Genomic DNA, 23,105 nt, shown 5'->3' with positions numbered 1-23,105 from the left:
TGGAACGACATGAGGGTGAGTAATTAATGATTATTTGTGATTATCAAAAATGATTATCATTTTTGGGTGAACTATCCCTTTAAACAGCCACAATTTTACTGACATTTTACTGGCAAAGAATATAACAGGCAGATACAACTAGTCACAATTTAAATAAAAAATACATCTATTCAGCTAAACGACTACTTTGTGTGAGGGGAAAAAAAAATCACCAGGTTCATCTAACATAACACTTGAATCACAAGCACATTTAAAAATTGCGGCATGAATACGTTTGACCTCAGGTAACAAGAAACATTCTTTGAGCTAAAGGCTAATGTTGTGGCAAAGTTCTCTCAACGTTATGAACAAGACTTCTTCCAGTAATGTTAATAGCAAGTTCCTTCTGAGCTATCTGGTATTTAATAATGCCCCCTTTTTCAAATCAAGCCATTCTCAGATGCTTGCCGTTGTGGCCACGATAGTTGATTGACATGAGCGTCTTACCTCAGACCCGCCCTAAATCAGCTGTAACAGTCCGATCGCCATTGTTTCGATACTGCAGCAGGGATGTAAGTTAGACGAATATCTCAGATTTAGCGATTGACGTGTTGTGTTGCTGGATGTAATAATGAACATCTGACATCTGAGCTGCTGAAGATGCAGTAGATTACATTTGTTTGTGAACGGAATGCGCCTCCCGATCTACATATATCCGTCTATGTTCACGCGAATCATTCATGATCCAGCTTCACTTACAGCAGAAGTGTGTATAAGCATTTTTTTTTTAATGAATCTTTGCGATCACCTTTCCATATAACGTGGTAGTTAGGAAGTTTAGCGGCTAAATGCGGCTAAAGTAAACAAGATCGTCATTCCACAGAGAGAAAAGGGGGGCGGGGTGAGCAGAGCTCATTTGCATTTAAAGGAACAACCCCTTAGAATGAGATGATTTTTGCAGAGCTGATTTTGGCAAGGTAAAAAGGGTGTTGTTTTACAAAACCATTGAGAATTTTTAATCAAAGTATATTAGAGACTTTTCATTAAGACCCTAAAGGATCATATCAACTTGTGGATAATGGGCATCCTATGACCCCTTTAACAGTGACACGCACAGTGCTTGACCATGCTTTAGTTTTTGACACCTTGGAAATGAGAATGGGTTTTTTACCATTGTGTTCCCATAACCCCTTGAGTTATCCTGGGCTCTAGGTGCATATACCCCTATATATGTGTGTGATTGCTTGATATGGATGGTTTTGTATTAATCTTGTCACTTTAATATTTTAAAAGTGCATGAAAACAGTGAATTATGTTCTTTGAATAATACATGAAGCTGGTTTGTCCCCTTCAGCTAGGTAAGGATGAATTCTTCCGCTGAGATACTTCAAAGGTGTTGCACAGTCTAATTCACATGATCTATTATCATGTGGCAATGTCCTCCAAGAGTGAAGGAGATGCTGTTTCCTCTGCAAAAAATCCTTACCTGTATTTTGATATTTTTATATCTCAGACATGCTTAACTAATCTAAATATATTTATCTTTAAATTGATAGGGTTTAAATATATATATTGGCAGTTCACAAACTTTACTTTTTATTCAATTTATTCATTTGTATTGAATCTCGTACCTGTATTTTGCATTATGCATTGCATTGTTTTTAATGAAATGTCCATAAACGTAATAAAAAAGGTAATTTTCTTTCAAGACATTATTCGTTATTCTACAATTTTTCTTTCTTATAAATTAGTCTTATAATCTGCTAACTTCATATTTTAGGAGGTCCCTCTGAAGGCAATCATTATATTCCAGGGTCTTTGGCATCAAACAGTTTGAAATCTCTTGTTCGAAGTACCTGAGTGTAGATTTCTAGCATTAGACTGAGTCTACATTCTGTTTTCTTCACTGGCCACTGAAGCTTGAATCCTTTGAAGAGTCTCTAACACTAGGACTCTTATTCATATTCATTAGATTCAGCCGCTGAGGTGAATAATATCAGCACGATATGATTGAATGGCCGTGTTTGGGCAGCCAAATGACTCATTAATGATGACCGCATCGCACAGTGGTTAGCTCAAGTGCAAGAATAAATGACAGACAGAACAAAAGGAGGGTGATTTAGAAAGGGGGAAAGGAAATTGAGAGGACGGCAAGAACAGCAAAATGGCTTATTAACAAAATAAGATGAATAAATGATTCCAGATTGTGGAGAAAAAAAGGCTTATAGTTGGAAGAGAACACGATTATGAGGATAAAAGGAGAAGAGGAGAATTTCCAACGAGGAGAAGGAGAGGGAGTGAAGAAAGCGGACAAGCAGGAGATACAGTTGAGAGGTTTAAGTATGTGGAGAGTGATATTAGAAAGACAAGAGTGGTAATTGACAGATCTTGAGGAAGAAATGGTGTTTCGTAAAGGCATGTGATGGATGGATGTGAATAGAATCTGAATCTAATAGAAACTGGTTGAAAGGAATAAGAGAGAGGTGGGTAAATAGATCAAGGAGGAATGGTTGGCCTTGATGGTGACAAACTATTTGTCATGCTCAGAAGTACCCACAGCACACAGAAGGTGATAATCGGCTATGTATGTGCATCTACACTCACTAGCCACTTTATTACACCTTGGTAGTATCAGGTTGGTCACCCTTGTTTTCAGATCTGCCTTATTTGTTTTTGGCATAGATTCAGCAAGGTGCTGGAAACATTCCTCATAGGTTTTTTGTCCATATTGACATGATAGCATGTCACAGCTGCTGCAGATTTGACGGCTGCACTTCCATGATGTGAATCTCCCGTTCCACCACCACATCATTACAAGGTGGATATATGGTGGTTATACTATGGACTAGGTTAGGAACAATAGGCTGTTCAGCTGGTATAAAGAGGCTAAAGTATGCCAAGCAAATTTCCCCCACACCATTACACCACCACCATTAGCCTGAACCGTTGATACAAGGCAGGATGGACTTATGCTTTCGTGTTGTTTAGCCTATATGCCAAATTCTTACCCTACTATTTGAATGTCTAACCCAATCTCATGCCAATTCATACATATTTTATGAGGTAAAGAGGCTAATTAGTATGAATTCGTACAACCTCACTTGTACAAATTTGTAGGATTTTTGCTAAATCGTACAAATTTTATGAGTTCCCCAATTCATATGAAAGACCTAGACCTAACCCCGCTCCAAAACCTACCTATCCCTGGAGAGTAGACAAATCGTACAAAATCGTACGAATTCGTATGAACTAGCCACCTCATAAAATACGTACAAATTGAAGATAGCCTAGTGTTGGAATGCTGTGCAGAAATCAAAACTCATCACACCAGGCAACCCTTGTCCAAACTTCTGTTGTCCAGTTTTGGTTTCCTGTTTACGTCTCACAATTCTGACTTTTTTCCCCCCACAGTTGTGAGATATAGGCTAAACTGTTCTGACTTTTTTCGTTAGAATTGTGAGATAAAATCTAATTCTGTTATAAAGTCTAAAAATGTGTCTGAAAAATGCAAAAAAAAAACAAAAAAAAAAACCCAGAAATCCCAGAAATGTTTTCCAATACAACATGATATAATGTGATTGACACAACAATGAGGTTGTTTTTATTTTTTAATGTGCGAAATTTTCAGACTAGACTTTCAGACTCCGTAAGTTTGCAAGGACCTTAATTCTGAGGGGGAAAAATATCACACAAATTCTGGCTTAATAACTTGCAATTGTGTGTTAAGAAGTCAAAATTGTGAGATACAGTCATGGCAAAACATATTGAGACCCTTGCAATTCTCTCAGAAAATTGTAGCAGATGCAAATGTTTTGGTACTCACATGTTTATTTATTTATTTATTTTTGTTTGCATTGGGACAACACAAAAAAACTTAATATTTGGTAGCATCCACTTTGGAATTTGATAATTACAATGTTTTCGTTTACACAATTATTATTTATTATTATTATTAATTATTGTTTATGCAATTAACAGTGAATAGATTATATACAGAAAGTGAGCAAAGAACATTCCCACCATCTATTGCAAGTTTAAGCAGTCTCAAAAAAAAAAAACTATGCACTGTAAAAAATAAAAAACACAATTTGTTGAGTCAGCTTAAAATAATTTGTTACCCTGCTGCCTTAAAATTTTAAGTTCAGTCAACTAAAATAAGTTTATTCAATTTGAAATGTTAAGTTGTACTAAGTAACAACTTAGATATTTGTGTTCGCTAAACTTAACAGATGGGTAAGTAACCCAGCTGCCTTAAAATTTTACGTTGATTCAACTCAAATATCTAAGTTGTCGCATAGTATAATTTAATATTTCAAGTTGAATAAACTTTTTTGAGTTGACTGAACTTAAAATTTTAAGGCAGCCAGGCTACAAATTATTTTAAGTTAACTCAACAAATTGTTTTTTACAGTGTGGTTATAATTAATGAAGCTGCCTACACTGTGAAAAAAAATAATACAGAATTCAGTCAGAGAGTGCACACACTCAACAAAACTGATTTTCAGCATTGACTCTTCTGAACGGCACTGATTAGCCATTGCATTCCTAAGCTCAACAGAATCATGTGTGATTGGTTATAATGCGCAACACTGTAAAAACACAAAAAAGAAATATAGTGTGCACTTTTCATTCATTTTCACTTTGTTAGCAACAGACGTAATAGATTTAGTTTAATTATACAGGGGTATTTTTGTCCAATTTTGTGGCATTTTTGCCCAAGTCCCCATTGCCAGCCTTACACTCGCTCCACCTATGCTCCTGCTAACTTTTTTTCATATTGAATGAATTTATAATTTGTGTATATTTTTTTACATACTTTACTTTGAGCTATGATAGACATGGTAAACAAGTGGATTTCCCTTCCATTTCATAACCATAATTCCTACATGTCAAAGACACACACATGGCAGGCAGATGATAAGGGCTGCAGGGAGAGGGATCCTGGGGAATCACTCTTTGTCGAGGTGCATCCCACGCTAATAGAACATTCTGTTTACCAAACGATGTTAATTACCCTCGTCCTGATGTGTGATCCGCTTCCCTCTCAGTTCTATTAATTAACTTAATCAGCAGGCTGAGACTTCACACCTCCAGCTACACTGTTTTTTATATAGACTACAAAATGTTTTTTCCGTGTCATCATATTAAATATTATCCTCTCTCTCTTACTTTTTCCGCATGCGTGTGCTCCTAGGATGATTATTCATTATTAATCACAGTGGCATGCCAGGATTTATTACATTAGTGCTTTCTTCTGACATCAGGAAAGACTTGCTACTTTGAAGGGTTTTTTTATAGTTTGACAGGCTGAGTGGGGTTGGAGATTTCCTAGCTTTAAGTGTCCTTATAAGTGATGGTATGTCATGAAGTTTGTGTTATCTGCCTTCGTGATCTGAAGTGTTAATTTTAAAGTCATCCCACTTGTTTATACTGTTGATTATTTAAGGAAGTGTAAAAATGTAAATGTACAATTATGGAGCAATTTTAACTTCATCTTCATGATTCACGCCTTTTTATTATATGTATATTCCTGTTTACATATTAAATATTACTTTTTTAACACTATTATCTTGTAATAAGTCAAAGTTTGCAAAGACTAGTTCTGGATTCTCCCACTGCAGCAGCTGAACATGAAATAGTCTTTGTTGTTAAATTGGCTTTTTGTGTTTCCATGCATGAATTTTCTTTCAAACCCCATATTTGGAATCAAAAAGAATGCAATTACTCAGGCAAAAGTATAAGCAGGTATGGCATTTACTATTGTTTGCCTCTCATAATTTAGCAGCTCAAAATGGATGTTTCTTAATCATTGCTTGGTACCCGTTTGAATATGTAAATGATAGTAGGACTAAACTGAGACTGATGCACGGTGATGTAAGAGTGATGAGTCATGCCTCAGGGTCGAGTGAACAGTTGTTGCAGTGACGGCCTCTGATTTGGGTGGGAGGCTGTACTGTGGTTGCTCACGCCTCTTCCATTAGATGAGTAACACCACCCCACTGGGTGAATAGTACTGATGCTTAAGCAGGACTGCTTCAGCAGATTCTACGAAGCCCTAGTGAAGTAAACCTACAGTCATCATAATGCATAATGGTTTAATAAAAAGACACGGAAGGTCACCTCCCAGCATTAAGCAAGTGTGTGTGTGTGAGTTTTTTTTTTGCTTTTTTTTGCCAAAAGTCCCCACAAGGCAAACGACTTAAAGGGATGGTTCACCAAAAAGCAAAATTCTGTCATCATTTACTCACCTATGTCTATGACTCACCTAATGTTTTTCCAACCCATGAATCTCTTTTGTGGAACACAATAAGGATATTTTGTTTTGTCCATACAAAGAGGTCTAAAGTCAGTGGGGTCCAGTAATAACAAGTACATTAAACGGGAGACTTTTCAGACACGCACTCCAATGTCACCTCAGCGCCAGGCACGAGTCAAATGAAACTGCGCTGTGCTCGTAGCACGTGTTCTTCAAGTGGGGTGGGAGTCTTTGGTGGTAACCGGTACCCAATGGTACTTTTATTCGGTACTCTCTGTGTAATAACGAAAACATTATTTAAGTGAAAAAGTAAATATGAAACCCTTTCATTTTTTGCATACAAACAGAGGTTTACTGTTAAAATTAATATATGGAAGAAAAATTGTGTGAATATTCAGTTAAAAAAAAATTAATATTTCTAGTATTTTTTTCTACAGTTAAGTGGTTAATTTTGTTGTAATATTTATTTTTGTCATTTAACAGTTTTATTTAAATTTGGAAGAAATAGGAATATATAAACAGTAGAATACAAGACTAATATGTTTCTGTTACATGTTAAACCGTACTTTTATTTTCACAAGTTTTCTCAAATGAGATGGTATATGCACATGAAGTGAATTAAATTTGTGTGTTCATGTCATATAGTAAGCAAAACCGTTTCATACAGTACATACAGAGGCAAACGGAACATGCAGGACTCATTTTTAAACCGTCTTTTTGCGTTTTAATATTTAACACTAGTGCATATCACAATTCGAATTAAGTGACAGACCAACTTTTGATCTATTTAAACAAAAATCGTACCCCTAATATAATGGTAGGGGAAACACTGACAGGGAACTCCTCTCAATTTACCCTCGCTGTCTACGTCATTTAGACACTTATATCGGTGTGCCGTTTTTTTTTTTTTTTTATTTCATACCGTGTGCCTTATACCGTGTGCCTTAAGTTTACTGTTTGAACCCATATATCGTCCAGCACTACTTTTCACTGGAGTCACAATAATAGCTCCAAGGCTTGTAGAGGCGTGTGTGTGTGTATTTCAGGAAAGTTTTCATCACTTCTACACACAAATGATGTTTTTTGAAAGAACATTTTCTTTTTCCTGCTTTTCAGAAAGATTTAAGAAATCCATCGGTATTTTCTTGTAACCTACAGTATGTTCTACTGCTTTTCCAGTGAACTCTGTAAACACATGTAAAAACAAATCTTGATTTCTAATCTAAACAAGGCCTCTGTGGGGGTGATTAATCGCTAGGCTAATTGCTGGTTGGTTGCTAATGAGAAGACAGTGCTGGTGTTACAGTGTGTGTAATTGTGTCCTCAGGGACCCTGATATCCTCCTGCTCTGTCTAGAGTTAATGTGATGTGTCTAAGAAATCGAATGCTGTCTTATTTGTCAAGCTCCATCTGTCTACAATGTCAGTGTGCCACGGGGTAAGAAGATTTCTAAATAAATGTTCTTGTCCACAAACATTTCTAAAGCACTTTTAAAGTGGGCTAGAGATTTAGATGGACATGCACAAACATATCATTAATAGTATCTAGAAAGTATTTTCTCATTGCTTCTAAAAGTAAAATGTGGACAGTAAGTGTTTATGCATGAAAAACATCTGTGTGCCGGGTTTGTCATCTGAGTTCTGAATGAATGTGTGTGCATGAGATAAAGAGTGCGCATGTGAAAACCCTGTCGTTCAGACACAGGATAGCAGATGGTCTTGTTTCTTAATCATGGTCATGGTGCTTAAGCACTAAATCCTCACTGGAACAATACAACCAGGCTTTAGCTGTAGTCTTTGCCTGACCACCTCAAACACCCGCCTAGTTACTGACACATTCGCTGGCCTTGTCCCAATTCCCTGAGTAGGCACTCCGGCCTCGTCTTCAGGTGTTATTGGGGATTTTCAGCCATCAGTAGTCTAAGCGTCTAATCAATGCTTTATTGCCAAGTAGAGTGATTTCAAAGCCGATTATGGAAATGATCGGTGAAAAAAACATTCATAAAGGTTTAACCACCTTGCAATTACTGTGTGCTTTCAACGTCTGGAAGATTTCTTAGTGTCTCGTCTGCCAAATTGAACGCTCATAAATTAAACTTCTAATGCATAACCTTGCATAATTGTATAATAGGCTCATAATCATGTGGATCATTCAGCTGTTCATTCATTTCGTCATCAGCATTGAAAAGTGTCCAGACTGTTTTATCTGTATTCAGCTGTATATTTTAGATTTGCAGACATTCTAATCTGTACATTAGCCTAATTGGAAATTCACAAGTTACATAATTGAAACTTAAAGCAACTTTATGTACTTTTGATTATTTGACTGTGGACCCCATACAGTTAAGTCAGGAAATTACTGTTGTAAATAAATCACTGTCGTAATTACAGTGGATAGCTGCACATGTGCTTTTGTTGCCAGTGTAAAGCAATTTCAATCATGACAGCTCTTGTAAAATTTTAGCATGCTAATGGATATGACATTATTAAAGGAGAAGTCCACTTCCAGCACAACAATTTACAAATAATTTACTCACCTCCTTGTCATCCAAGATGTTCATGTCTTTCTGTCTTCAGTCGTAAAGAAATTATGTTTATTGAGGAAAGCATTTCAGGATTTTTCTGCATATAATGGACATATAGTGCATATAGTGCCCCAATTTTGAACTTCCAAAAATGCAGTTTAGTGGCAGCTTCAAAGGGCTTTAAATGATTCCAGCTGAGGAAGAAGTGTCTTATCTAGTAAAACGATTGGTCATTGTTTTCGAAAAATAAAAATTTGTATACTTTTTAAGCACAAAAGCTTGTGTAGCACAGGCTCTGGGATGCGCGTTCTTGAACAATTCTTTCATTTTAAACAAACCTTTAATGTGACTCGGGAAGAATGAGTCATCTCGGGGAGTGATTTGTTCAGTCATGCATTCACAACATCCTATTAGGTTCTATACTGGAGTTAGTTCACCTGTTTCGAGTCTTCGGGTTTTTCGAGTCGTTCGTTCATCTTATGGGGCTGTCACGTGATGCTGATTTTGCTAAAATGAACAAAATGACTCGAAAAAAGATTCGTTCATTTTGCTGTACGAGACCCAAAGGTCCGAGTCGGTAAAATGATCTGAAGTTCCCATCACTACTACGAATCACGTCTTCGAATCGCCACAAGTTCATTGTCTGTGTACTCCGGCTTAAAAACGGTAGAGTATGTTGAAAACTCCATGTTATTTTCTCCTACAACTTCAGAATCGTCCGACATCGCTGTACCTTTTTGTTTGTAAACAGCGTTTGACTTACTTGCACTTTCTTAGTCTTTGCATGTTTGCTTTGTAAACACTGGGTCTGTAGTCTGTGGCCTACGTCCACGTGACCTTCCGACATGATTCAATAGTACGTGAACGTGCATCCCAGAGCCTGTGCTACACAAGCTTTTGTGCTTAAAACGTATAAAAAATTTTATTTTCTGAAAAAAATGACCGATCGTTACACTAGATAAGACCCTTCTTCCTCGGCTGGGATCATTTAGAGCCCTTTGAAGCTGCATTTAAACTACATTTTGTAAGTTCAAAATCAGGGCACCAATGAAGTCCATTATATGGAGAGAAATCCTGAAATGCTTTCCTCAAAAATCATAATTTCTTCACGACTGAAGACAGAAAGACATGAACATTTTGAATGACAAGGGGGTGAGTAAATTATTTGTGAATTGTTGTTCTGGAAGTTGAGTTCTCCTTTAATGTATTTGGTTTTGGCGTAGATGGTTGGTGCTGCAAAGCAAGTATAGGAACTTGCGACTGCCAGTACATGCGCTGATACATGCTGTGAGTATTTAAGAAATACTGCGGCTACACAAATATCATATGAAATAACCCATAGCAGATCTATACAGGTGGAGCTGGGGAGGTGGAGGGTTTCAGAGGAACTCTGAAAGCATGCTGCAAAATGCTGTAGTGAATGTTAACCACTATTTAAATGTAAAGCGGCAAGCTCATTGGCTACGTATGCACCATGAACCAATCAGCTTGTGCCAAGTAGTTTAACGCTGTGAATGTTAACAGTTTGCGTTGACAACCCATCAGCCTACGCCATCTAGAGTTTCATGACAGAACTTGGTATTTTGTACCCACTCACTATATTCCAAAAACAGATGTAAGCATGGGTAATTTTGAGGAAAAACAAAAACAAATATAAAAAATGTACATACAGCTGCTTTAATAGTAGGTAATGTACTGGTCAACAAGCACCATGTAAATAAGAGATTTTCCCATAGTAATATGTGAAAACAACAATGAAGTTGTGACAAAAAAATAGCTTGAGATGAGATGAGGTAAATTAAACACTGCAGTACTTAGGGTTAAATAATTTAGATAATTATGAGAACCGATGTAATTAAATAATGTCAGCTTGACAGCTAGTTTGTGAAGGGCCACTTAAAATTTATGGTTTGTAATTAAATATTCATCAAGCAAAAAAATGATGTACAATATAATGACAATAATCAAGACAGTCAAACGCATTTTAAACAAGTAATAGTGAAGATTAATATCATTAATTTTGCGGTGAATAAAAAGATGCTTGAGGAAGTATTTAGTTTGAGTATCCCCAATTTGTACCTTTCAAAATGAAAAGTATCTTCATTTTTACAGTACTTTAAGAGTTGTACTATTTTATGATGTCCAGTGCAGCTGAAATCAACAGACCTTTGTTCACAGTATGCAATATGAAATCTGTCATCCTTTTCATATCATCATTGTCTTTTTGACCATGTATGTGTGAGTACAGTATATTCAAGAGTGTCAGTTTCTCCTAGGTTGATTTATAAAAGCCCATGGAAAAACTGTGACAAGACCAGCACTGCTCATCACATGACTCTATATTGAGAATCAGGGCTAGCTGTCACATGGGGAAGTGTGTCACAAGGACAGTCTCAGTAAAGGTTTCTAGTTAAGTTGAAACCTCTAATGTTGTTTTAAAATGTCAGTTTCAATTCAACATAATTTCACTATTTCTTCTTTTCAAAAAAACATAAAAAAAAACAAGAGAACACAAAATCACCTGAATACATTAAGGTAAGGTCCTAATAAAAGTAGATTTTTAACCAAAAATCTGAACCGTGTTCTCAGGATGGGGAGTTGTCACATAATAATATAGTAAAATTTAATTTAATATAATATTATATAATTATAACATATTTATAAGCCAACAATTTTGGTTTCATACATTTTATTCTTTATAATTGTTTTAAAATATTTAATACAAACATTATAGGCTCTTTAAATGTGGGTTCCAATTGACAACATCTCTTTTCCTGACCAATAAGGGTGAAAATGTGCAAGAAAAAGCGATTTTGAAGCCAATGCTGAAATGTAGCCTTCACCTATAATATAACTGACAACCAGAAACAACCCACCCTAAAAAATAAAAAAAAATCACTGTCGTAAAAAAGTGACAACTTGCCCCAATTTCTACCACCGCTTTGATCAGTGTAAATGACTCATGCAGCAATGGACAAATGTTCTTTTTGAACCAATGCCTGGAGACGAACATAAAATAAATGCAGTAAATTGAGCATTCATCCTCCCATCCAGTGACTTAATCACACGCATCCCACGTCTCAGTGTTTATAAGCGCTCTTGTATCGGAGATCCTCCTCTGCTTTGACAGGCACAGCGAACGCTCAGCCTCTAGAACGAAAGCGCGAGCCCGGTGCGCGTAAAAACCGCTTGCATCTTACCAAAGCGAGACGAAAACCGAATCCCAGCATCTTTTTTAATGTACTTGGAGTGTTGGTTTCTGCACGGACTCCGTGTACCAGTTCAGACAGTCTGAGAGCATCAGTGCTGAAGGACAGAAGCGGAGCGGGTTTCTATACCGGGACAGAAGATGCTGCTGCTTCTTGTTCATTGACGGCTCTGGTCCACCTCATGGGTTATACACGCAAAACCACAACGGCACAACACTCGTGTTCTTAATCACGAGTTTAAAACGGGATCCTTTTGTGCCTCTTTTGTCTCCCACGTGCAAGAAAGTGGATCCGTATTTGAGGTGAGAATGTGATTCCTGAGAATTTCCTGCTTTTGTTCTATTGTTTACACACTTGCCTATTTTTGATAGCCTAGTAGAGTGTTCTGTTTTGATACCGGAGTGTTTGTTTGCATCTCCGGATTCTCAGTTGGGATGCTGAGGGGCTGTTCATCAGGAATATTTAGTGATGTCTGATTAAGTTGCTCTTCCAGATTTGATACCAACGCGCATAACAGCAGGTTTTATTTACAGTAATGACCGTATGTTAAGCAAAGTACCATGAACGAGATGGTACTTTTTAAGTGCTGTTTTTCTACGATTCTGTCTCCGTTTGTACAGCAGCATAACAATGTAGTCTTTTATAAGCAAGTGTTTGGTCGGAATGAAAAGAGTTAATTCATATACTACAGAACAGAAAGGCAAGGACGACACGGGGAATTCTAGTAAAGAAGAAACGATTTCATATGCATTCATCTGTAAATTTGGTGTTTTCTCTTGTTAATGGAAAGGGAGTTGTTGGCTTTGCCTTCGGCGAGGAACGAGTTTTTCGAAAGTCGGAGCGTCGGCGTTTGTCGTTCTACGATCAATCGGAGCGGGTTTCTTTCAGTCGTGAGCAGAACAGGGAAAACCCGGCGTGGAGCTGGAACTGGATGTTAAAGAGGTGGGAGATAAATCTCTGTGGTTCCGGTCCATTCATATACATTGGTTTGGAATGGTTTATTGACACAAAAGGGCCAATTTCTTAATATGCATTCTTATGCAATCTTGTGTCATACTACCTCATCCTCAACTGTCCAAGTTTAATTCTAATATTCAAGATCCAAGTAGAGGATGCCTTAAAGTAGGCTACCCTAATGTGTTCTTGATATCAAGGATGCAGTGAACACAGACTTGAGAGAATCAAACCATTAGAAGTCCCAGAACTCATTGCGGGCAGATGACATATGGAAGCCTGTAAGCTTTAAACTTCTTGAGAAAAAAAACTTATCACTGCAAGTTCACAAATATGTGGTGGATTGTAAAAGTAAACATTCGTCATTTTGTTTAATATAATGCAATGATAAAGACCTGGAGAATCTTAACAGTAGTCGGGTTGCCATCCAAAGTTGCAAATTTATGCGCAAAATTGGAATATCGCATAAAACATTTACAAATAAAGAGTCAGGGGTTTCCATCCAAAGAGCCAAAGAGACCAAAATAACTTCCTGATGAACTGGCACTAAATATCACTAAGAAAAGTATCGGAAGCCATTGAATATAATAATTTTCATATATAATGAATTATTCGTGACAAGAGCAAGCAGATGAAACACAATAAATGCGTTCAGTGCTTTCGGAGGTGGATGCCTGCTGTTTGGGAACAAAGACAGTTATACGACAGAATAACAATATTTCCGATACTGTGCAATGAGAGGGGTCTGCTGTTTAGTCATTGACGTGACTTTTTTTTGATGCACATGGAGGAATTTATTCACAAAATGTGTTTCCATCTCCCATTATTCACATTATCCCTTTTTCCCACAAGTCAAAAACCACCTCAAACAAGCGTAAAAACATTTTTGCGAATTTTTTTTTTTCAAAAATTAGTTTTTTCTATCACTCATTTCTGAAGCGATACTTCATCATGAAATGTATGTTAATCAATATTCACATAATATCATTGACCAATTACTTAATATCAGTTATTAATTATTAACTTAAGTGATATCACGCTTGCATGTGTTTTACTGAATATCAACATGACTGATTACCTGAGGCTGCATCACAGCATCCTGTTCAAGACAAACCATTATAAAAAGAAAATGAGCTATTTTAAACATTTCAACATCTTCAGTGTGATTATGCCTTATTATGATGGCTTTGGCTTACCGAATAAAGTGAAAGGACACATTGTAGCTGAATGGAAGTGCTACAGTAAATGGATTTGAATTGAACACAACAATTAAAACATTACATGCTTGAATAGGTAAATAACTGTTATGGGGGGAATCACACAGTTCATACAAATTCTAGTATATTCATTCCCTCAAGAATTAATCTGATCCAGAAATAGCCTATTTATCTGTCAGATTTAGCTTTTAATGTTGTGTGCACTTAGTATCCAGTTGTACTCGCTTTCAGTTTAACTTACTCATCCATGCAAAATGTTTGTTTAAAGTCTGTGCAATTATCCTTGCAATAAAATTATAATGATGATGATAGTAGAAAGCAGTAAGCATTTGTTAAACCCTGTTTTGCTTGTTTGAAGTCGTCATTGCTCGGCCGGCAACAGCAGACTGAAGTGCTGTCAGCTGGCAAGGCACTGAGCCCTGGGAAATACTATCTCCACATAACCATATTATATCTCCATGCTTGTTTTCTCTGTAGTAAATTGGTATGTGGTTTTCTAATGTGACCGCATTAGACTGTTTGTGTCTTGAATAATTCTACTTTCCTCCTTCCATCCACCTTCCATTTATGTCGCACATTATCTGCACCATGCATTGTTGTCAATATATAACACATTTAGTAAGAAGATCTGTATTGCTGACACATAAAATATTTACATATCTGCTGCCCAAATGTAAGAAAAAAAGCCATTCGGTTCAGCAGTATTAAGGTCATTTCTCAAATAGAATTGTAAGAGAAATGCCAAACAAGTCTGATACATTTGTATCGTGGCATCTCTGTATGGTGTTCCACAAGGAGCTGTTTTGGGTTCAGTGTTGTTCTCTCAGTGTTGTATTTTCTTTAACCAGCTAAATAATTTATAAACATATGAAGTTTCTTCCCTAGTTAATCCAGATGAAATAATCACATTTACGTTTAATTATTATCATCATCATTCACATGAGAGTCCAGAGGCTCCTTATTAATATCACCCATATATTCTCTAAGCTCTAATCATGATAACCTTAGCATCTTTTGTGTTTAATTACATTGTTGTTTCTAGATGGAAAAGAAGATCCCTATATTGATTTGGGTGATACTTGTGCGTACAAGTGGTCAGTTATTCAACTTACATAACTATTATTTAATCATTTTTGATGTCTCTTAATGTCCACATCACTCTTAAGGATTTTGCAAAAGCAACTACTGTTTTATATTAAGACAGAATAATCAACATACTAGAAACCACTGATGTGAAGGATTAAAGATCTTGCACTGAGTGTATATGAGAGAGATCATATGTGATTTAGTTTGCCCTCCTAATACTTCTTGGCTTTTCTCCTATTCTGAGGCTTTCCTCATAATTACTTGCCCTGTAACAAGCATGTTTGCTGCCATCATCGCACGGACAATCAATCAGACCTTGGTTGAACAGATGGACCCTCAGTGACACAGGATAAAGGGTTTGCCTGATGAATTTCATACGCAAATAACACATTCACTGCTTGGCTTGCAGGAATGTGTGTATTTTTATGTGTGAGTGTGGGGGATTGCCGTCCCACTCAACTGAATGTGTGTTGTGAGCATGTGCGTCTATGTTACGAGGGCTGTGTATTTGTAACAGGCTTGGTGAATTTGAATGTGTTGTTTTCCTAAGCAGATACCCAAGGGGTTTTTTTGTAGTTTGTACTGTGTGCTATGATTTCTCATGTATAATTGTTAGTACAGAACCTACACAGTACCTCATCTGTTAGACCTCAGCGCATGGCAGTTGTCATCAATCTCTGATTGTTCATTTACTTGGCTAATGAAAACTATACATTTCATTACTTCAGTCCATTGTTAGAAAAAAAAAATCTGGAATACTGAACAAACCTCTTTATTTTTCAAATATGGATTAGTTTCTTGTTTATTTCGTGGTAGGGATTAAAAAAGTACACAATGAAGTTGGCAGTTTCATGCCTCAGGGAGTCTTTTATTTGGTGAAAAATACAAATATAAAGGTAGAAAGTCTCTTGAGGGTGGCTATGAAGGCTCAGACAAAAGTATGATGACCTTCAACATGCAAGACAGAATGGTTGTGCTGTTGGTCCAAATATGTAGAGCCAGGTGTTCTTTGGTTAAATGGCTTCCCAGTTATATTGAGCTGTTTTGGACCACAAGGACAATCTCTTTGTGCACAGAATTAGCATGATATACAAACCGCCTTGTGCCCAAAAGGCTGATCAGCCTTGCAGGCTCAATATTGTTAGTTAAGGGTCTTGTCAACTCAGGGCACCTTCCACCACTGGGCCAGAACTGGTGCAGAGATTGAGATGGAGGGGTTTTGGCAATGGTGACAAGGTGCAATAAGCAGCAGGTGCGCCTCATTACACTCTGCCAGCAGCACTCATGCACCTCCTCATTGCCATGGTCTCCTATTGTGAGCTTGGCCATGGGCTGGTGAAAGGAGGGTCAGGGTGACATTAATCATAGGGTTTGGTTTGCGTATGCATGAAGACTGAGATAAAGGGCGTCCTCAGATTTCCCAGAGATGGGACTTGGAGTCACCAGTAGTTCCTAGCTTTATATTCACAGAGACCTTCGTTCATCTTCAGAACACAAATTAAGATATTTTTTTGATGAAATCCAAATAGTGGCATGTGAAAGTTTGGGAACCCCTTGCAGAATCTGTGAAAATGTGAATAATTTGAACAAAATAAGAGAGATGCTTGATATTTTTTATTTAGATATTTTACATAAAAGATGTTTGCATATAGTCCACATAACAAAAAAAAAATGCTGAAATTTTAAAATAAACCCCTGCAAAGTTTGGGAATCCTTGGTTCTTAATACTGTGTGTGGTTACCTGGATGATCTACGAATGTGTTTTTTTTTTTTGTTTTTATGGTGGCTGTTCATGAGTCCCTTGTTTGTTCTGAACAGTTAAACTGAGCACTGTTCTTCAAAAAAAAAATCCTCCAGGTCCTGCAGATTCTTCCGTTTTCCAACATTTTTTACATTTTTGAACCCTTTCCAGCAGTGATTGTATGATTTTGAGATCCATCTTTTTTCACTGAGGACAACTGAGGGACTCAACTATACTCAACTAAACACAACTATTAAAGGTTTAAACATTCACTGACGCTGCAGAAGGAAACACAATGCATTAAGAGCCGGGGGTGAAAACTGTTGAACAGGATAAAGATGTCCAAATTTTTCTTATTCTTATTTTGTTGTAAAATAATTTCCCATTTATTACTGCCCTTCAGAAGCAACAGAAGATACTTGCATGTTTCCTGGAAGACAAATTAAGTACAATTTACCTTGATCTTCAAATTCAAACAGTTCAAAAAGACCCCCGGCTCTTAATGGATCTGTTTTTTTGTCTTGTGGACTATATGTAAAAATCTTTTGGTGTGCAAAGACAACAAAATAATGACTTTATTCAACAATTTCTTCTCTTCCAGACACGCATTACACACATGCATAATGGTACTCTTGTGAATGGTGGCGGAGACTGATGTGGAAGAGAAGAAATTGTCAAATAAAGTCATTATTTTTGTTTTCTTTGAGCACAAAAAGTATTCTCGTAGCGTCATAACATTATGGTTGAGCCACTGATATACTTTACAGTTAAACCACAAGCTCTCAGATTTCATCAAAAATACCTTAATTTGTGTTCCGAAGATGAGCGAAGGTCTTGCGGGTTTGGAACGACATAAGGGTGAGTAATTAATGAGCTACTCCTGACAACAGGACAAATGCAAGGGTAAACATTTGCTTTGACACATCCGGTTTGAGCAGCATGTTTAAAATGCCTCTGTGCAACCTTCAGAAGGACCACAGAGTCAAATAATTGAATAAAATGTAAAACCATATCAGAGGACTATTTTTTGTGACACAATGCAAACCCGCAAAGAAACATTTTTGAAAAATGACACAGTGGCAACTCTATTAGATCTGACAGCAGCTACACCACATCATAAGTAAAAGATTTCATGATGTTTATCTGTCAGTGACAGTTTTGCAATAGCTGGGGGTGTTGATACTTTTTCCTATGCATGTATGTTAGCCGGTCGTAACAGTGACTGACAGGCCTTAAAATGGATCATTTCACAATTCGAGAATATATTACTTTTTTTGTGCAAAACAACATTTAAAGTGAACCTCATAGGACATATTAAAATAATAAAAAAATCTGTCATGACCCTTTTAATGAGGCAATTATGCACTGCTGTTTCTAAAAACACTTACAGATGCAGCCTTAATATCACCATAGGCTTATTAGAGAAGCTTTTTGTAGATGTTTTCATTTTTTTTTTCTGAACTTCATGACCAAGATGTTAAAAGTTATAAAACTTTCTGTGGTACAGGTTTTAAATCTGAGCCCAATTGCACTGAATATAAAATTTTGTTTTATTGAGGAATGAGCTCATCAACAGTATGTCCATGTTCATCATCTTGAACTGCTAAACTGATTCGCAGAAGTAATTCAAAAGGGTAAACATTGACAAAGCTATTACAAAATGAATGTTTCTATCAATGAGTTCTCATGCAGACATGTTTAGATTGCAAATGAAATCATGTAAAACAGGCCACTGGGAAGGAAGAACACGTGAGCTGCTGATGTTGTGCAAAGTTGCATGGTTGTTGTTGCAAGGATGTTGGTTTTAGACCAAACTGAACTGGGGATGACACAACAGTTTTTTTGTTCTGCTTTAAGTTATTTGCATTAAAGATAGCAATGACAAAATAACCATTTCCTCTCACAAGACATTATCACACAAACACTGTTCTCTGTAGACTGAAGCTTGTTGCATCTGTACAAAACATAACAGTTTCCAGCTGCCATTATGTGTCCTGTAGGTGTTTGTTTGAGGAAAGACACTAAGATTGTCTCATGATGCCATGTCATTTCAATTGTTTGTTTTATTTAGCTTATTCATGCGCCAAACCAAGTGTTGTGTCTTTTGCATGAAACCTTGGGAACACAGCGCGTATTAGCCAGGAGATATTTGTCAGCATTGGCCCTGGTCCACTCAGTTTTATGTAACACAGTTCAATAAATCTATAATGGCAACAAAGGCTGAGTTTTATTCACTTTTGATGAGATAAGTAGATCCGTTTTGTCAACTGTGAGTTTGCCTCTGTCTGAGTGGCATTTTCATTAGTCTACTCTAGACAGAATGATTGGATCATTCTTCACGTCAAGATTAATCTGTTTTATTAGCCTACTGGAGGTCTTACGCAATCCTATCTTTTGGGCAAAATGCAGATTATTTAATATTTAGTTTTGGCAGGTAATGTTATGAATCCAGGACTCTTATAGCCAAGTAATGATTGGAGACGATTGCATATGATGTTGTAGGATTCACTGTATTTTTTATGGTCCATGCAAATGTGTTTATTTTATATCCTTTTACATGTTAATTAACCACTATAAATCACCCATGTAGGCCTAAAAATCCAGCTAAGGTTTATAACAATGTGCTTCATTGTTATTGATTATAGTGGCTTTTAATTGAGAGGCTGAGCTTAGTGTTTGTGTTGAATAAACATTACATTTGTATTCAATCAATTGACAGTTTTCATTTGTAGCTTACAGTGCGCAGTGCCGGCTTGACCTGATTCACTGTGGCATTAACAGTGACCAGTGATTTTGAAAAATCTGCTGTTGAGATGATTTATCGTCATCTCAGCTTCAGATGCATGGAGAGTCAGATTATCTCTTTAGATTTTAATGCATGAAAGTATTTTAACAAGCAAAAAATCTGTATTTACTGTGATTTTGGCAGCCTCTGAATGAGGACACCAATTATTCAGATTAAAAATTAAAATAAAATCCTACATTCACAGTTTGGCTTAAATCATCTTTGTTCAAAAAATGATAAATGCAGAGAGAAGCAGAGACTGGATGTGCAGAATTAAGCTAAAGCCTAAGAAAATCTAATCCGTGGCCCTGAGAATATTATGAAACCAAAAGGACAGAGGTGGATGTTTAAAAAATTCACAGGCAATTGGCAACAGTGATTGAATCCTAAAAGGCTGACATGCTTTGTTTTCACTGAAGGTTAAATAGTTAAATCAATGAGGTCTTTAGGAGACTGCATGATGTAAATAGTAAACAGTATATTCCATTAAAGCTTCAGATCTGGTGTGAGGATAATTAACTCAATCCAAAATCCATCCACTTAGCTTTTTAATCATAGAGAAAATGGAGGAGGGCACATAATGTGGTGTGTAGAGGCTGTGTCATGTGTTTTACTCTGTGGTGAGTTATAGGCTCATTGCATGTGTGTGTGTGCGTGTGTGTGCAGAGAGGAAACCTGTTTTTTCCACAGGGTGTCTGGAAGGAGCTAATACATCATGATGAGGCTGGCCAAGCTGCTCCATTTGATGCCCGCATGTGTGGCCTTTGAGAATTTATCTGGTTTCAGCTCTGTTGTTATAACCTTTAATAGATTATAGAATAAGAAAACTGCTCCGAGATGGTTTATTGGGGAATTGTGATTGTTCCAATGTTACAAAAGTACCATTTCTCTCAGTAATACATAGGCTGTGGATGGCCACAAGCATCAGGTCATAGTGTACTGTATACTAAAATGTTGTGTTATGTTAAAACAAACAAACAAAAATGCCTTACCGTTCAAACGTTTGATGTTGAGAAGTCTGTTATGCTCACCAAGGCTGTGTTTATTTGATCAAAATACAGTATACATTAGTATTTTTAGGAGTTCAAGGGTGTAGTGCTTAAACCCTATTGTAATTGTTAGAATGGTCGATCTCCACGTAAAACTGATCGTAGAGACTTGAAACTTGGAGGAATGGTAGTACTCACTTCGCTTAATCGCTGCTTGCAGCTATATTAAAGGGGTCATCGGATGCAAAGTTCACTTTTACATGTTGTTTGAACATTAATGTGTGTTGGCAGTGTATGTACAAATCTACCCTATAATAATAAAAAAACCAATGCGTTGTTTTTTAATTAATCTGTAAAAATAATATCCCCTTTTTCAAATCGAGCCATTCTCAGATGGTGTGGTGTCACACTGACAGAGGCCGCTCCCACCATAGTTGATTGACATGAGCGTTTTACCTCGGATCAAATGTCACATTCCAACCTCCATTGTTTCGATGCTGGAGCAGGGATGTAAATTAGACAAGCAACCGAGGTGTTGTGTTGCTGGATGTAATAATGAACATAGTGGTAGTCTTTTTTACTCCCGACATCTGAGCTGCTGAAAATGCGCTTCCCGATCTACATAAATGCTTCTATGTTTGCGCAAATCATTCGTGATCCAGCTTCACCTACAGCAAAAGTGAGTATAAGGTTTTTTTTTTTTTATGAATCTCTGCAATCACCTTTCCTAATAACGTGCTAGTTAGCAAGTTTAGCAGCCAAACGCGGCTAAAGTAAACAGGCTCGTCACTCCACAGAGAGAAGAGAGGGGCGGGGCGAGCAGAGCTCATTTGCATTTAAAGCAGCCTCGACCAGAACAGGACGATTTTTGCAGAGCTGATTTTGGCAAGGTAAAAAGGGTGTTGTTTTACACAACCATTGAGAATTTTTAACCAAAGTATATTATAGACTTTTCATTAAGACCCTAAAGAATCATATCAACTTGTGGAAAATGGGCATCCGATGACCTCTTTAAATATTATTTTATTACAGTTCAAAAAACTGTTATTTTGAAGCACACACATCTGAAGCACAAGCACAGAAAGCAGCTGTTACACAGTATGTGAGTACTAAACTTTAAGTTCTCTTTCAAGTCTTATTGTGCTTAAACTGTCAAATACACACAAGTTTATGTTAAAAACACTTATGAGTCACTTATGAGAAAGAACTTGCATGTTTATATTAAATCTGTGTGGCAGCAGCAAAATAACCAGTAAATAAATCAATAAATCCACTGCTCTCTCTCTAAATAGTCCTTATATTTGTAGCTTCTAGCATTTCTGCTTTTTCTTTTAGATACAAACCTTTGCTGTTTTAATGTCAGTGACCATTGAGAGCTAAGAGTGCAAACACTGTTGAATGTCACTATGCAGTAATGTCTAGGATAGTAAAAATTGTGCCAGCTATGCAGAACAACCCAAACCTAAACTGACAAACTAAATACTGCATTTAATGCCGTCCACTGAAAATCTGTAGGAAACACAGTTAGACCCTGTGTGAGACTGTTCCTTTGTGACAGCATATTTGATCTGAATGCTGGCTGAACAAGGATTTGTTACACAGCCTTTCTGTTTCATGAACATAGTGCTGCTGGCTGTTTTGAGAATGTTTTTTTTTTTTTCATTTACATTTTCTAGTTGGACTGATTAAATGTGTGTCTGAACCTAAAACATATGTTCCTGTGAGAGTCTGCCCGATACTCCAACCAATGCTGCTCAGGTTCTGCTGTGCCAGATGTTGAATGTTTCTCTGCCAGCCATTTCACTATATCACATTGTCAATTGCTGGCAAGAGCCAACAGCTTGGCATGAAGTTCCCAGGTGTACCTAGTGTGTCATTCTGAGGTGTCTATGGAAATCGTGCCCTAGTTGTTGAATATTTCATGTTGTTGTGAGGCGGTGGTTTTGGGCTTTCGTATAGTGGTGTGATTCTTTTTTTTTTTTTTTTTTTTTTTGGATAGAGAGATTAGTAATAGAAAGTCTGTTACATATTGCTCTGATATCTTAATATCTTAATTTGGTTCCGAAGATGAACGAAGGTCTTACGGGTTTGGAACGACATGAGGCTGAGTAATTAATGACAGAATTTTTATTTTTGGGTAAACTATCCCTTTAACTTTAGTAATTTTTTTTAAACAAATTTTTTGCAAAAGATAATTGGAAGACCCCTTGCAGTACTGTCACAGACCCCCTGTTGAAGACCCCTGGTATGATGGAACAAGAATTTCTAAGTGTTGTATTAAATTTGTTTGTTTTCATACCGTCAGATATGCCAGCTTGCACCATCTGGTGTTCACCAGTACATGAGATGAAACGTCAGTAAGTTT

General features: G+C 36.9%; 1 protein-coding gene across 2 annotated transcripts in view; it reads left to right on the top strand.

Moving 5' to 3' along the window:
* The window catches only part of pde4ba (phosphodiesterase 4B, cAMP-specific a), a 188,569-nt gene that overhangs the window by 4,920 nt on the left and 160,544 nt on the right, over positions 1-23,105 (top strand). Inside the window, exon 1 of one of the 2 annotated variants that reach the window (XM_051111563.1) lies at positions 11,878-12,270. The exons of the other annotated variant lie outside the window; for it this stretch is intronic. The gene's annotated coding sequence lies outside the window, so the exon portion shown is untranslated. Of the gene's footprint in view, positions 1-11,877; positions 12,271-23,105 lie in introns of those variants that run through there. 2 annotated transcript variants of the gene reach the window in all.

Source organism: Labeo rohita, chromosome 6 (assembly GCF_022985175.1).
Source record: "Labeo rohita strain BAU-BD-2019 chromosome 6, IGBB_LRoh.1.0, whole genome shotgun sequence".
Taxonomy (NCBI): domain Eukaryota; kingdom Metazoa; phylum Chordata; class Actinopteri; order Cypriniformes; family Cyprinidae; genus Labeo; species Labeo rohita.
This window is presented reverse-complemented; position numbering and strand designations above follow the sequence as displayed.